Source organism: Procambarus clarkii, chromosome 22 (assembly GCF_040958095.1).
Source record: "Procambarus clarkii isolate CNS0578487 chromosome 22, FALCON_Pclarkii_2.0, whole genome shotgun sequence".
NCBI lineage: Eukaryota > Metazoa > Arthropoda > Malacostraca > Decapoda > Cambaridae > Procambarus > Procambarus clarkii.
In genome coordinates this window covers 47,995,155-48,008,520 of record NC_091171.1, presented here as the reverse complement: position 1 = coordinate 48,008,520, position 13,366 = coordinate 47,995,155, and the positions used below count along the sequence as shown (strand labels likewise).

The 13,366-nt window shown below is 46.4% G+C and overlaps 1 protein-coding gene across 2 annotated transcripts in view; it reads left to right on the top strand.

Annotated features, from left to right (window-relative positions):
* Window positions 1–829: 829 nt before the first annotated feature.
* Window positions 830–13,366, top strand: part of LOC123759324 (uncharacterized) — a 60,258-nt gene continuing 47,721 nt past the window's right edge. Inside the window, exons 1-2 of one of the 2 annotated variants that reach the window (XM_069328991.1) lie at window positions 830–980; window positions 1,268–1,445. The gene's annotated coding sequence lies outside the window, so the exon portion shown is untranslated. Of the gene's footprint in view, window positions 981–1,267; window positions 1,476–13,366 lie in introns of both variants that reach the window. The other variant, XM_069328990.1, reaches the window with a different exon arrangement.

Genomic DNA, 13,366 nt, shown 5'->3' with positions numbered 1-13,366 from the left:
ACACCCCCTCCAACAACCACTACCACCCTCCAACAACCACTACCACCCCTCCAGCAACCACTACACCCCTCCAACAACCACTACCACCCTCCAACAATCACTACCACCCCTCCAACAACCACTACCACCCCTCCAACAACCACTACCACCCCCTACCAACCACGACCAACGTCCCCGATATCGACTTTCCTCCTCAACAGCGAAGACGAGAAATAGAGAGGGAAAAATCGAAGACAAGAATGGAGAGGATTAGTGGAGATTACGGAGAAGGATTACCAGGAGGTGCCAGTGTGAAGCTCAAGACGGAGGAAAGGCTGGATTAACACACACAGGAACCACAGGAAATTGCTTTACGGCTTTTTACACTCTGTCTCTCTCTCTCTCTCTCTCTCTCTCTCTCTCTCTCTCTCTCTCTCTCTCTCTCTCTCTCTCTCTCTCCACCACTTCTCCCTTTATAATTACAACCATTTTTTCCTAAATACCATCTTCAGTAAGATTTCAATTCAAGTTTAAGTACGTGTAATGAGACAATGAAATACATCTCGAAAGGATAGAGTAGCTTAGGCTAATTCTTCCCCCCCGCCTTCTCTTCTTCAGGTCCCTCAAGGTGCTCACAAGTCTATATTGTACACAAATTTTATTTTACATTTCACAGCAAAATGGTCAACACAGTACTTATTACAACCTGCAGTTTAGTGTTACACTCTTGGAGCAAAATGTTTGTACCTCCTAATTATTCTATAATTAATTATCATACATCTAATTTGATGTGGCACACTGCTGATTTCTTAATTTATTTCAGGATCTGAATTTATTTCAGATTCCCGCTGGCGCGATGGTTTGGTCCAGAGGAGACGAGCTCATCACACACCTGTGCCTCGGCGAGAGGTGCCGTCGGCGTGTGCTATTTTCCAGTAAGATTGAGGGATTGATTGATGAAGATTAAGCCAAGCAGGAGGTGGCACGGGCGTGAATAGCCCGTAAGTGATAGATTTTTTGGAGTTAATGTTGTCTTCGGTGGCGAATGTTTTCCCAGGGTGTGTGTGTGAGGTCACTTGTGAGGTGGAGATGGGTCGGGAGGGGCGGTGACCACACCTCCTCATGTGTTATTAGTTTTAACGTTGTCGAGGTTATTGGGCAGCGTCATTCTTCCTGTGAGTGACTTTAAATAATGTCTCATCCTCCCTTCATTACCATTTGTCATCCTCATGATTAAACGCGTTTGTCTCATGACTCCATGCATAACCCTCATGATCATTGTCTTCAGACAGAGCCAGCGGGACAAGACGCTACAGATGGAAGCTGGAGGCGCCCCTGAGCATGGGTGGGACGTAAGGAAGTACTGGCACCCTGCACGGGCAGTTAACACGTGGAATGTTAACATTCCAACGTGTTCTGACAGAGGAAGTTGTGGAAGCCACCTCCAACCTCAACTTTAAGGCCAGGTTCGACCGAGAATTTGAAAGTCAGAGTAGGTAGGTTGTAACCCAACAGTACCTCACCTCTTCCCCCTCACCCCCTCACGCACCTCCACGCCCCTCACCCCTTCCCCCCCTCACGCACCTCCACGCCCCTCAGCCAGGCCGTGTGTGGGGTCTAAAGGTATATTACAGCGGTGATTACCTCCATCAGGATCAGGTGGGCGGGAGGGTGGACAGGTGAAGGAGGGTCAAGAAGGGCTTATAAGCCTAATCTCCCACCGTGGGTGTTAGCAGGGGAGAGGGGAGGATAGTGTTATGAAGGTGGGTAGTTATGGACACCCATACACCTGTTGCACATTACCTTTCCATGCCTTCTTCCTTCCCTTAATGCCAACCTCTCTTCCCCAGCGTCTCCCGTTCTTCCTCAGTAACCCCTTCTCTTCCTCAGTACTTCCTTCCCACCTACATTTCTCCCTCAATATTTCTTTTCCCCCCGTTCTCCCCCCCCCCCTCCCTCCCCTTCCTCACGTGTGAGGCTGTGAGTTACCTGTCAGCCCCAGAGGTCGCCTGGGGGCGCCTGGTCTGGTTACCCCCATTACCACCCGTGTTATGATCCTGGGTGTTCCCGCCCCCCCCCCCCCCCTTCATACACTCACACACCTGGGTGTTCCTCTCCTTAATAGTGTGTTAAGACCGTTTAGAAGTACTGTGGAGCACTGTAGCTTTAAAGTACTGTAATATACAGTACTTCATTACTGTGTTATGAGTCCCAGGAGCCCCAGGAGTTTATCGTTTAAATTTTACTTTTAGGTACAATTCGCTTCATTGTATCGAATTGTCTGTTTCCAGACCTTCCTTGTCTGTTTCACAGTCACTGTTGCTACACTGCGGCCCACCTCACTGCTTCGCCACCAACATGTCCCAGAGTTCTCAGAGTTGAGATGACGTCCATGAGATTAAACACTGGAAAGTCACTATCGTATCAGTGCACAACTCACTGTTTCGCCAGGATGTCAACGAATTTTCAAACCACCACATTGCTGCTGAGAATAGTCACTGTAGATTTCCACAGAATTCTCAGATCACTGTCTTGATCTGAGAATTGACATCATAAACTATAGAGTTTTACGCCAAGTTGTCGCTGTTGCAAGCAAGCCTTCTTCACCTTCATTGTTCTTGCAATGTCTTGTTGGTCATCCTTATAGCTCCATACGTCGAAGAACACCAACCTACTCCTCTGACGGATGAACTCTCTCTCCTTGGCGTGGGACGCTGGTGCCCGCGACAGTGCAACTATAGTGCCCGCGACAGACACAGTGCTGGTCCTGGAAGGTCAGGTGTACTCCTGCGCCTGAAGAGTGCAAGAGTACAAGGGGTTTCTGTGGCTAGATTCTGGCTTCTTGTACCCCCGAAGACCTGGGATGACCGGGTCGTGAAGCAGCGCCTCTCGTGGTGAGGTCATCAGCTTCACTTGACATCACCGCTGGCACTGCAGGAGTTATGGTCTTGTAAATGGTTTGCTGGGGTTACCTGCTTCACTCAGTGACGTCGCTGCTCTACTTGATGCCGTCATTCTCGTTAGGACCACGTCACTCGCTTCTTGAGTCTAACTGGTGCTAGCATGATGCGTTAGTTAGTATTTGGCACCCATATTACCTCATCTCTACCTCCCTAACATCCTGTTCCCTCCCCCTCATTCCCTCACCTATTCCCCCTTCCTCTCATTCCCTCACCTACTCCCCCCTTCCCTACTTCTCCCCTCATTCCATCCTCTCTCTCCCTCCGCCCCCCCTTCTTCATTTTCTCACACCCTCCCCTACGCCTATCTCATCCGTGAGAACACACACATACGGAAGTGTGAACAAGGCTTATCCGCCAACGGCTGCTTGTTACGTGGATAATGAGGGTAGTTAAGGCTGTGTGGTGTGGCAGTGTAGGACGGTGTTGATCCCCGCGTGTCAGTGTCGGCACCTTCCTCGGCGGCCTCTTTTGTCCCCCCCCCCCTAGCTGCTGGGAGTGGGGGGGGGGAGTCTTAAGTTAAATGACCTGCATATGTAAATATATTATTGGGACCATGGCGGTAAAGTGTCCGTGACGTCGTAGTGTCAAACATCGGTCCGGAAATCGTCACACACGTTTAAAATAGTTAAATTATAGGATGTCAAGTATTTAAAATGATCAGAAAATATGTCTACGCTTGCTGCCTGCTTCAGGCCTCGGCGTCAGTCCCTCGCAACAACATTTTGTGACAAAATAATAATATTTTGTTTATATATATATCTCTCCACTCGGTCCATTGTGTGGTCTTGGTCTCATTTATTTCACATTTTCTTTTTTAGCTACATCACAATTTTAGTTTAATAATTTGAAAGGAGAAAGTCTATCTTGAAGGGAAATTTGTGTAAACAGTAGTTTATGGCAAGAAATTGTTGAGGTCATTACACAAGACGTCAACACATTCTTGTTTCTCAAGGTAAAGTCAACATGAGTAAACAGAGTTTGGCTGACTCACAGATGCCACTAACCCAACACACACACTTCAAGGCTCCTCAGTCAATACAAGTCACAACATTCTCTGTCTAACTGCCGAGGAATGATTGAATTTTTGAATGATGATCCGTTGATTTCGAACTGTAGAAGCGTTGCCATGGTTACCAGGACCGGAGTCAGGTGCTTCTGTAGTTATCAGTCAAAAATTCCAACAGAATTTTCCTTAAAGCTTCGGTATCACCAAATTAATAAATAAGAAACTACTGAATGTTTGAACGTTGCGCCTCTTAAGACCTGCCAGTCACTGCTGAGACCCAGCCCCCAGCAGGAGTCTCAGGAGTGACTGGTGTGTGCTAGGCGCCCCCATGCACTCAAATGTCCTTGTTGGGGTTGAGCTTCGGCTCTTGAGTCCCACCTCTCAATTCTTAATCAACATGTATACAGGTTCCTGAGCCTATTAGGCTCTATCATGTTTACATATGAAACTGTGTATAGAGTCAACCTCCACCACATCATTCCCTAATGCATTCCATCTGTTAACTACTCTGACAGGAGCCAGTAGGAGTGCTGGGGGCTGAGGAGTAGGTAGGTAGGATCGTGCCTGGCCTAGGAGTGGGATTATGACCCCAGATGGAGGAGTGTATCCTAGGAGCCAGTGGTCGTGCTGGGAGCTGAAAATTGTGGTCGTGCGTGCCCTGGAGAGGAGTCGTGGCCGCAGGTGGAGTAGTGTATCCTAGGAACCAGTGTGAGAGCTGGGAGCTAAGGAATGGAATCGTAGCGTCAGATTGTGTAATGTATGTGTCCCAGGAGCCGGTGGACGTGCTAGGAGCTGAGGAGTGGGATCGTTCGTAGCCCAGGAGCGAGATCATGGCCCCAGATGGTCGTCTTCCGGCACCCCAGGCGCTTCAAGACGTCCATCCCCCCCCCCCCCACCTCCCCCACCACCTGCTCCAGCACCCACTCCTCACTGTCACTCTTCTCTTCTTAGACCCTTTATTGTTCTTATCTGCATTCTCCTTCTTGTGTTCTTTTTTTTTTTGCCTCAACTGATTATTACACTTACACTGCTTTATCTGACCGCGAGTCTGTGCCTGTGCTTTACCTCCCCCCCCCCCCCTCATGCCCTTCGCGGCTCTCATCCAGGAAGGTCAAGGGCAAAGGGGGGGTGGGGAGCGGCAGGTTAGTGAACACCAAGTCATGTGTGGTGTAGTAGTGACCATATCTCCATGTACCAAAGCGTGTATACATGTATCTCCACATGCGGTATAATGTTTGTGAGGAGCGCTACAAGCACCAATTGTGAGGGGCGGGAGGTGGGTGAAGCACCTCCAGGATTAATCCAGGGATCCCATCACAATGTTTCATGTTACTGTTCAAATCACTTGTATTGTCCCGTCTTGAGTACTCCTCAGTACTCACTTCCCCCTTCAGAGCAGGAGAAATTGCTGAAATAGAGGGAATACAGAGAAGGTAAATTATTGGGATCGTCTCAAAGCTCTCCAAATGTACTCACTAAAATGGAGAAGAGAGATATCAAATAATATAAACATGGAAAATACTGGAGGGCGAGCTACTAAATCTACACAGTAAAATAACAACGTACTGGAGTGAACGATGTGGAAGAAAATGCGGAATAGAACCAGTGAAGAGCAGAGGTGCCATAGGCACAATCAGAGAACACTGTATAAACATCAGAGGTCCGCGGTTGTTCAACGTCCTCCCAGCAAGTATAAGAAATATTGCCGGAACAAACGTGGATGTCTCGAGACAAAACTAGATAGTTTTCTTCAAGAAGTGCCGGACCAACCGGGCTGTGGTAGATATGTGGGCCTGCGGGCCGCTCCAAGCAACAGCCTGGTGGACCAAGCTCTCACAAGTCAAGTCTGGCCTCGGGCCGGGCTTGGGGAGTAGAACAACTCCCAGAAACCCATCAACCAGGTATCTCGTCATCATGCACCTGTTGGGTCCGAATTTACACCGTAACAATACTCATGTGTTGTTAAGGATCCCTCTACACCTTTCTGAATACTCCTGCGTTACTTGCAGATTCAGAGATTCAAATTCTTTGAAATAAAAAAAAATTATTTGAATAGAATAAGGTACTCATAGAGGGTGTGTTTGTAAGTGGCGGCGTCCGAGGCTCACTTTTTACCTCGTATACCTTGAACCATGTCGGACGCAGCGCTGCGGGATCCAAATGCCGCTCTGAGTAGAAAAACTGTATTTATTATTTGTATCTGCAGAATCGAGCTATTAGCTCTTGGACCCCGCCTTGCTAACCCATATATTTTCCTTTATTATATCTACAACATATATTTCTAACACACATTCAGTGCCCAAATGAGCCACAGAGATATTAGAAAGAACTTTTTTAGTGTTAGAGTGGTTGACAAATGGGAGACATTAGACAGTGATGTGGTGGAGGCTGACTCCATACACAGTTTCAAATGTAGATATGATAGAGCCCAGTAGGCTCAGGAACCTGTACACCTGTTGATTGACAGTTGAGAGGCAGGACCAAAGAACCACAGCTCAATCCCCGTAAGCACAACAAGGTGAGTATACTTGTGGAGGCAGGTGGCTGAGTGGACAGTGTAACGGGGGGTGGGGGAAATAGCTCTATCTTGTCCATTATTCCACCCCCCAGTTAACTAACGAGGCCGGGGGAAACAGCTCTCTCTAGTCCGTTATCCCGTCCCCAGTTAGCTAACTATTCTAGAGCACCCTCCAGAGTTCCTAAGGCAACCTCTCTCGTTCAACACCTTGTAACCTAGGTATTTGACTACCTAGGTGCTAAGACTACAAGGCGCCGTAACTTGATCAGTTACCCGAAACTCTAGAGAGAACTCTAGAATACAGAATCATTGCCACAAACGTAAAAGAGATAACGAAAGGAAAGAAATGAATGGTGAAGTAATTAGTGAGGGTTTGGGGTGAGAGGGAGAGAGGTGGGAGGAGCGAGGAGGGTCATTAGTTGAAAGTGAGAGTTCAGAGAGGGGTGGAGGGAGAGGTGTAGATAGGTAGAAGTAGAAGAGTAGATAGTAGAAGTAGAAGAGTAGATAGTAGAAGACGAAATGCTGCCACCATCCATTCATGATCATTACATACAAGACAAGGAATGGAACTTGCCTGTATCACAAAATTCTCAAAGGATGTTATCATGAGTTCATTATTAGTATGTTCCCTCTGTACCATGTATCAACTCCAAACATGTACTCATTTATATCATGAACCCAGTAACCACAGAGGCTTTCTCACCTCAACTCAAAATCTCTAGGGAACAAAGTTAAACACAATTTAAATAATAAATTCATAATTATATTTCCCATGAAGTATCATAATTTAGCAATTCAATTAAAATGTTCCAGTTTAATATTTAAAGTGAGTCATCCTCCAAGAATCTGAGAACCCTACAACTTGACTGCCCCTGATCATCACACAACATATGTAAACACGACCAAGTCACCTTAATGCTCAACTCACCAAGTGTCTCTGCCTATAGCTGGATAGAGAGGGGGGGGGGGTCTGTAGTTGACAGAGACTCCCGCCCTGCCGGCCGACAGCCTCCCTGATAGGGCTGTCTTCTCTCTGCTCTCCTGGCTCGTCTGCTGCTCTGTCTGTTAATGCTCTATGCTCGATAGTTCTCCGAGTATTTATTGGGGAACCTAGTAGCTAACTCCGCCCACAAGTAGATAGCCTCCGGCACTACCAAGCCACTCCTTAAACGTCGGCATGTTTGAAGGCTACCCGGCTACAATTAAGAGCTTAGCGGAAGCAAGGTGAAATTCTCATGATCTGACCTCAGGTCACTTGAGGTCATTAACGGTTTGAGGTGTGAGATCTCAGGCAGACAACTGGCGCCTCTCAGATCCTTGTCTGTGACTCATGTACTCTATGTATGTATTAAACTAACCCAAACACTTTTACAGTGTTACATCTCCCCTTCTCCCCGAAATAAAGTTTTTGCAACACTGCTAAAGCAAGCTAGCTGTGTGCGACAACTTTATTAAGGAAAAAAAAAATACATCCTAGCTAAACAAATATACATCATCCTACTCTAAAAAATGAAATATATAGACAGACGTCCATTGTCTCTGGCTGGGCGACGTCACTGCTTGGTCTTGTAGATAATCCTGTACCACATTTCTTCAACACAACTGCCTCCGTCGCTTCTCCGTCGTTAACGCACAACAACACTTGGTCAACCCGAAAGCCGTTACTACTTGAACTGAGCACAGGACCGTGGAATTCGGTTGTCCCAGCTGATCTGTAATTGGCCCTACGTCAGTCACCATGAGAGACGTATATTGGGGTTCTTCACAGCTATAGGGACTACAAGTTTCGAGACCTTCATATAGTTGCCAACAGTAGAAATCCCATCCTACTCTTCTTCCTCCCTGTTGCTCCAGCACGCCTCCTTCAGAGAGCTGCTTCTGACAGCCACATCAAGTCCGCATGACACAGGAAGAATCACTCAACAGAGCAACATGCTTGTAGGAGGGGCGGCCAGTTAAGGCAAACGATCCTGTCTTGCAATTACGCTCCATGCAATGATGCTGACACCAGCAAGGGACACTAGGTATCGTGTCTCAGCTTGTCTTATCTTCTTCTTTCTTCTCTCTTCTTTTTTCTCTCTTCTTTCTTCTCTCTTCTTTCTTCTCTCTTCCTCCTCCCATGGGTCTTTGACAAGCGACCTGGGGTCCATTGGGGTCCGTCCTGGGTAGACCGATGTTGGTGGGACAGACTGGAGTCGTTGTTCCTCTTCCATCTTTACTGGGTCGTCTGGGTTCGTCTGCAGAACGACCTGGGGTCCACTGGGTAGACCAATGTTGACCGACCGAGAGGGCTGCATCTTGGGGTCCCCTGGGGTGGTGGTGGTGGTGGAGCCATGACCTCCAGGTAGTGGGCTGGTCGTGGTGGTGGTGATAAACGCCCCTGAGTGTGGTACACAGCAGCCGTCTCTCTCTTCTGCATATGCGTCGCGCCGCTCCTCTCTTCTGGCTCCCACCTGTGGATGAACATAAAGGCGACAATACCCGTGTTCCATCTTGTTGTGTGACCCTGTAGTTTGTATAGGGTTACACAGTCATAACATAACGCTCTCCTCCTGGCAACAACTACACTTAAATTTTTAAAATAATCCAATTAACACTGAATGATATTGACTTGGTGGAACATAAGACAGTAACAGAGGAAAGTTAGAGAAGAGAGAATAAGGTCATCACTACCTTTAACTTGTCACAAAAAAAAATCAACACTAATAGACAAACACTAGCCTAACTTAACTATACCTTTCCTAATCTTAAGTACATAAACCGCCGTTACTCCCACCCTTAACCTACAGCCACCTACGTGACCCAGAGTGTTTTCCTAGCTTCTCCGCCGGTCAACAACTCCCAAACTGTTGTCACCCCTGTGACCAGACTATCTAACGTCGAGCGTCCCCAACGTGAAGTCTACTGACATACTAAGGCTCCCCCTAGCATGCTGTACAAGACCAGTACACCTCGGGTTATTGCGTTCAAATGGAGTAAAACAGTCGATCGCAATAATCTGAGCAGAACCACTAAAAACTACTTAAAATCTATTTAAGAACTACACCTGCCACTCCCCACTGACCTGGAGACCAGCGGTGGCTGGGTGTCCCCGTGGGACATGCGAGGTCACCTGTCACACTCAGCTGACCTGCACTACCAACACCGCTAAGTTCCCAAATCGCCAAATCTTATTACTAACATGAATCACTACACACGCAAGTTCTGGTGAACATTCCCTGAACTACACAAAACTCACAAAATCACTAAACACAACACCAGAGAATCACCATCTCCTAACCTGAAAAAAAGTTCGCTAACTCGCGAAAGTAAAACACCTGTCAAGATCTCCCTGATAGCGCCTGAGCGGCAAAAGGACACGTGGGACTGAACAATGTTAAAAGAACACCAACTACCTACAACATTGTTCAACACCGCTGCCAACATTGTAACGGGGGGTGGGGGAAATAACTCTATCTTGTCCATTATTCCACCCCCCAGTTAACTAACGAGGCCGGGGGAAACAGCTCTCTCTAGTCCGTTATCCCGTCCCCAGTTAGCTAACTATTCTAGAGCACCCTCCAGAGTTCCTAAGGCAACCTCTCTCGTTCAACACCTTGTAACCTAGGTATTTGACTACCTAGGTGCTAAGACTACAAGGCGCCGTAACTTGATCAGTTACCCGAAACTCTAGAGAGAACTCTAGAATACAGAATCATTGCCACAAACGTAAAAGAGATAACGAAAGGAAAGAAATGAATGGTGAAGTAATTAGTGAGGGTTTGGGGTGAGAGGGAGAGAGGTGGGAGGAGCGAGGAGGGTCATTAGTTGAAAGTGAGAGTTCAGAGAGGGGTGGAGGGAGAGGTGTAGATAGGTAGAAGTAGAAGAGTAGATAGTAGAAGTAGAAGAGTAGATAGTAGAAGACGAAATGCTGCCACCATCCATTCATGATCATTACATACAAGACAAGGAATGGAACTTGCCTGTATCACAAAATTCTCAAAGGATGTTATCATGAGTTCATTATTAGTATGTTCCCTCTGTACCATGTATCAACTCCAAACATGTACTCATTTATATCATGAACCCAGTAACCACAGAGGCTTTCTCACCTCAACTCAAAATCTCTAGGGAACAAAGTTAAACACAATTTAAATAATAAATTCATAATTATATTTCCCATGAAGTATCATAATTTAGCAATTCAATTAAAATGTTCCAGTTTAATATTTAAAGTGAGTCATCCTCCAAGAATCTGAGAACCCTACAACTTGACTGCCCCTGATCATCACACAACATATGTAAACACGACCAAGTCACCTTAATGCTCAACTCACCAAGTGTCTCTGCCTATAGCTGGATAGAGAGGGGGGGGGGGGGGGGGGGTCTGTAGTTGACAGAGACTCCCGCCCTGCCGGCCGACAGCCTCCCTGATAGGGCTGTCTTCTCTCTGCTCTCCTGGCTCGTCTGCTGCTCTGTCTGTTAATGCTCTATGCTCGATAGTTCTCCGAGTATTTATTGGGGAACCTAGTAGCTAACTCCGCCCACAAGTAGATAGCCTCCGGCACTACCAAGCCACTCCTTAAACGTCGGCATGTTTGAAGGCTACCCGGCTACAATTAAGAGCTTAGCGGAAGCAAGGTGAAATTCTCATGATCTGACCTCAGGTCACTTGAGGTCATTAACGGTTTGAGGTGTGAGATCTCAGGCAGACAACTGGCGCCTCTCAGATCCTTGTCTGTGACTCATGTACTCTATGTATGTATTAAACTAACCCAAACACTTTTACAGTGTTACAACAGCACGCTGGACACGTAATCCTGTGGTCCGGGGTTCGATTCCTGGCGCCGGCGCGAAACAATGAGCCCCTGATGTCTTTCCCCCTGATGCCCCTGTTACCTAGCAGTAAATAGGTACATGGGAGTTAGACAGCTGTTACTGGCTGCTTCCTGGGGTGTGTGCGTGGCGAGAAAAAAATAGCAGTTAGTAACAGTTGATTGACAGTTGAGAGGCGGGCCGAAAGAGCAGAGCTCAACCCCCGCAAGCACAACTAGGTGAATACTAGATGAATATATCCCCAGGAAGCAGCCTGCAGCAGCTGTCTAACTCCCAGGTACCTATTTACTGCTAGGTGAACAGAAGGATCAGGGTAAGAGAAACTGCCATATTTGTTTCCGTCTCCGCCTGCGACCGAATCCGGGCCCTCACGACTACGACCTCAGATCGCTGTCCACTCAGCCACGAATCCCTTCTTGCGGGACAGACTAGCGTGCGCCCGTTGACTTATTGAGTTAGTAACTGTGCAGTGTGTTAGATAATGTTCCCGTGGTGTGTCGGGTCGTCCTTGTGCTTCACAATGTCACTAATGTGACCATGTGTCATACACTGAGGTGAGGCGACCTGGCAGGCTGCCTGCATCAACTTTGTGCTTGATTAAATTTTATATGTATATACATGTCGTACCTAATGGCCAACACTGCATTACTTGCCTTAGTTTGCGGAGAACGATTTGCCTAACAAGCAGAGTTATTTTCTAATGTTTCTTTCCAAAATTGGTTTATTTCAATTAATATTATTATATTAAGAACATGAATTACTGTCTTAGTTAGGTTAGGTTAGGTTAGGTTAGGTAGGGTAGGTTTGGTGGGTTAGGTTAGATTAGGTAGAGTAGGTTTGGTGGATTAGGTTAGAGTAGGTTAGAGTAGGTTAGGTAAGGTTAGGTAGGGTAGGTTAGGTTAGGTAGGGTAAGGTAGGATTGATCAATTTTTTTTTTTTTTAGTTTTGACTTAAATTAAAAAAAAGTTCAACTCATATATACAACGTAATGGAAATTTTATATTTCCACGACAAAGAGTTGTGAAAAAATATCATATTTCATGAAAATTCGATGATTTTTTTATTTTCTAACTTTAGAAAGATAAGGTGCTAATAATAATATATTATCCTGATGGGGTTCATAATTGTAATAGGAGGCGTTAGGAGCACAAGGCAGGACGTTGGTCAGGAAATTGGGGACTTCATCGGTTTATTTTTTAATAAAGTATAGGTTGAAGTTGTTTTATCTGCTCACTTATACTTAAGTGTGTATATCACGTTTTCTGTGAAAGGACCATTAAGCTCTTTAAGGACCTCAGTCACTAGTTATGTGGATATGCGTACACCATGTTGATGCCTTGAGCCTTTAGGTATGTAGGGCAGATATGTTATACGGGTATGTTGTTTTGGTACACCATGTGGGCACGTTGACCGCATGGGCACGTTGACCGCATGGGCACGTTGACCGCATGGGCACGTTGACCGCATGGGCACGTTGACCGCATGGGCACGTTGAGCGGGTACAAAGTGCGAGTAGTTATGAGGTAATGAGGAAGCTGACAGAAGGAGGTAGCAAGATTACCAGTTAGCAGGGCGGCTCTCGCCCACCACCTGCCACACACCGCCAAGATCTTCACAAGACAGCACTGCTCCTGTGCCAGGTGTAAGTCCACTACGGGCTCACCATAGCCCGTGCTACTTAGAACTTGTTCCGAGTAGCTGAATCTATAACAACAGACAGATCTTGGCCGGATATTGGTAACATCTAACTTACTGTACATATACACTGCAAGGTCTTGTGTATGAGTGTGTATAGTGAGTGATTGATTTATAGTGACAAATATACAAGTAGGGCTTATCCCTCCTGATAATGTGTTGTTAATCTCTAGTTTTCTGGTTTTGAAAACATTAATACCTTCATATTATTGAATTTGGATATAGTTGTTAATTACGAGAACACCATTGGAACATCATTAGTTAGTAATAACACTACCTTGAGATGGTTTCGGGGCTTAGCATATCCGCGGCCCGGTCCTCGACCAGACCACTAAGTGATAATTATCATATACAAATTACCATATATTGTGTGATTCACATTAAATTGCA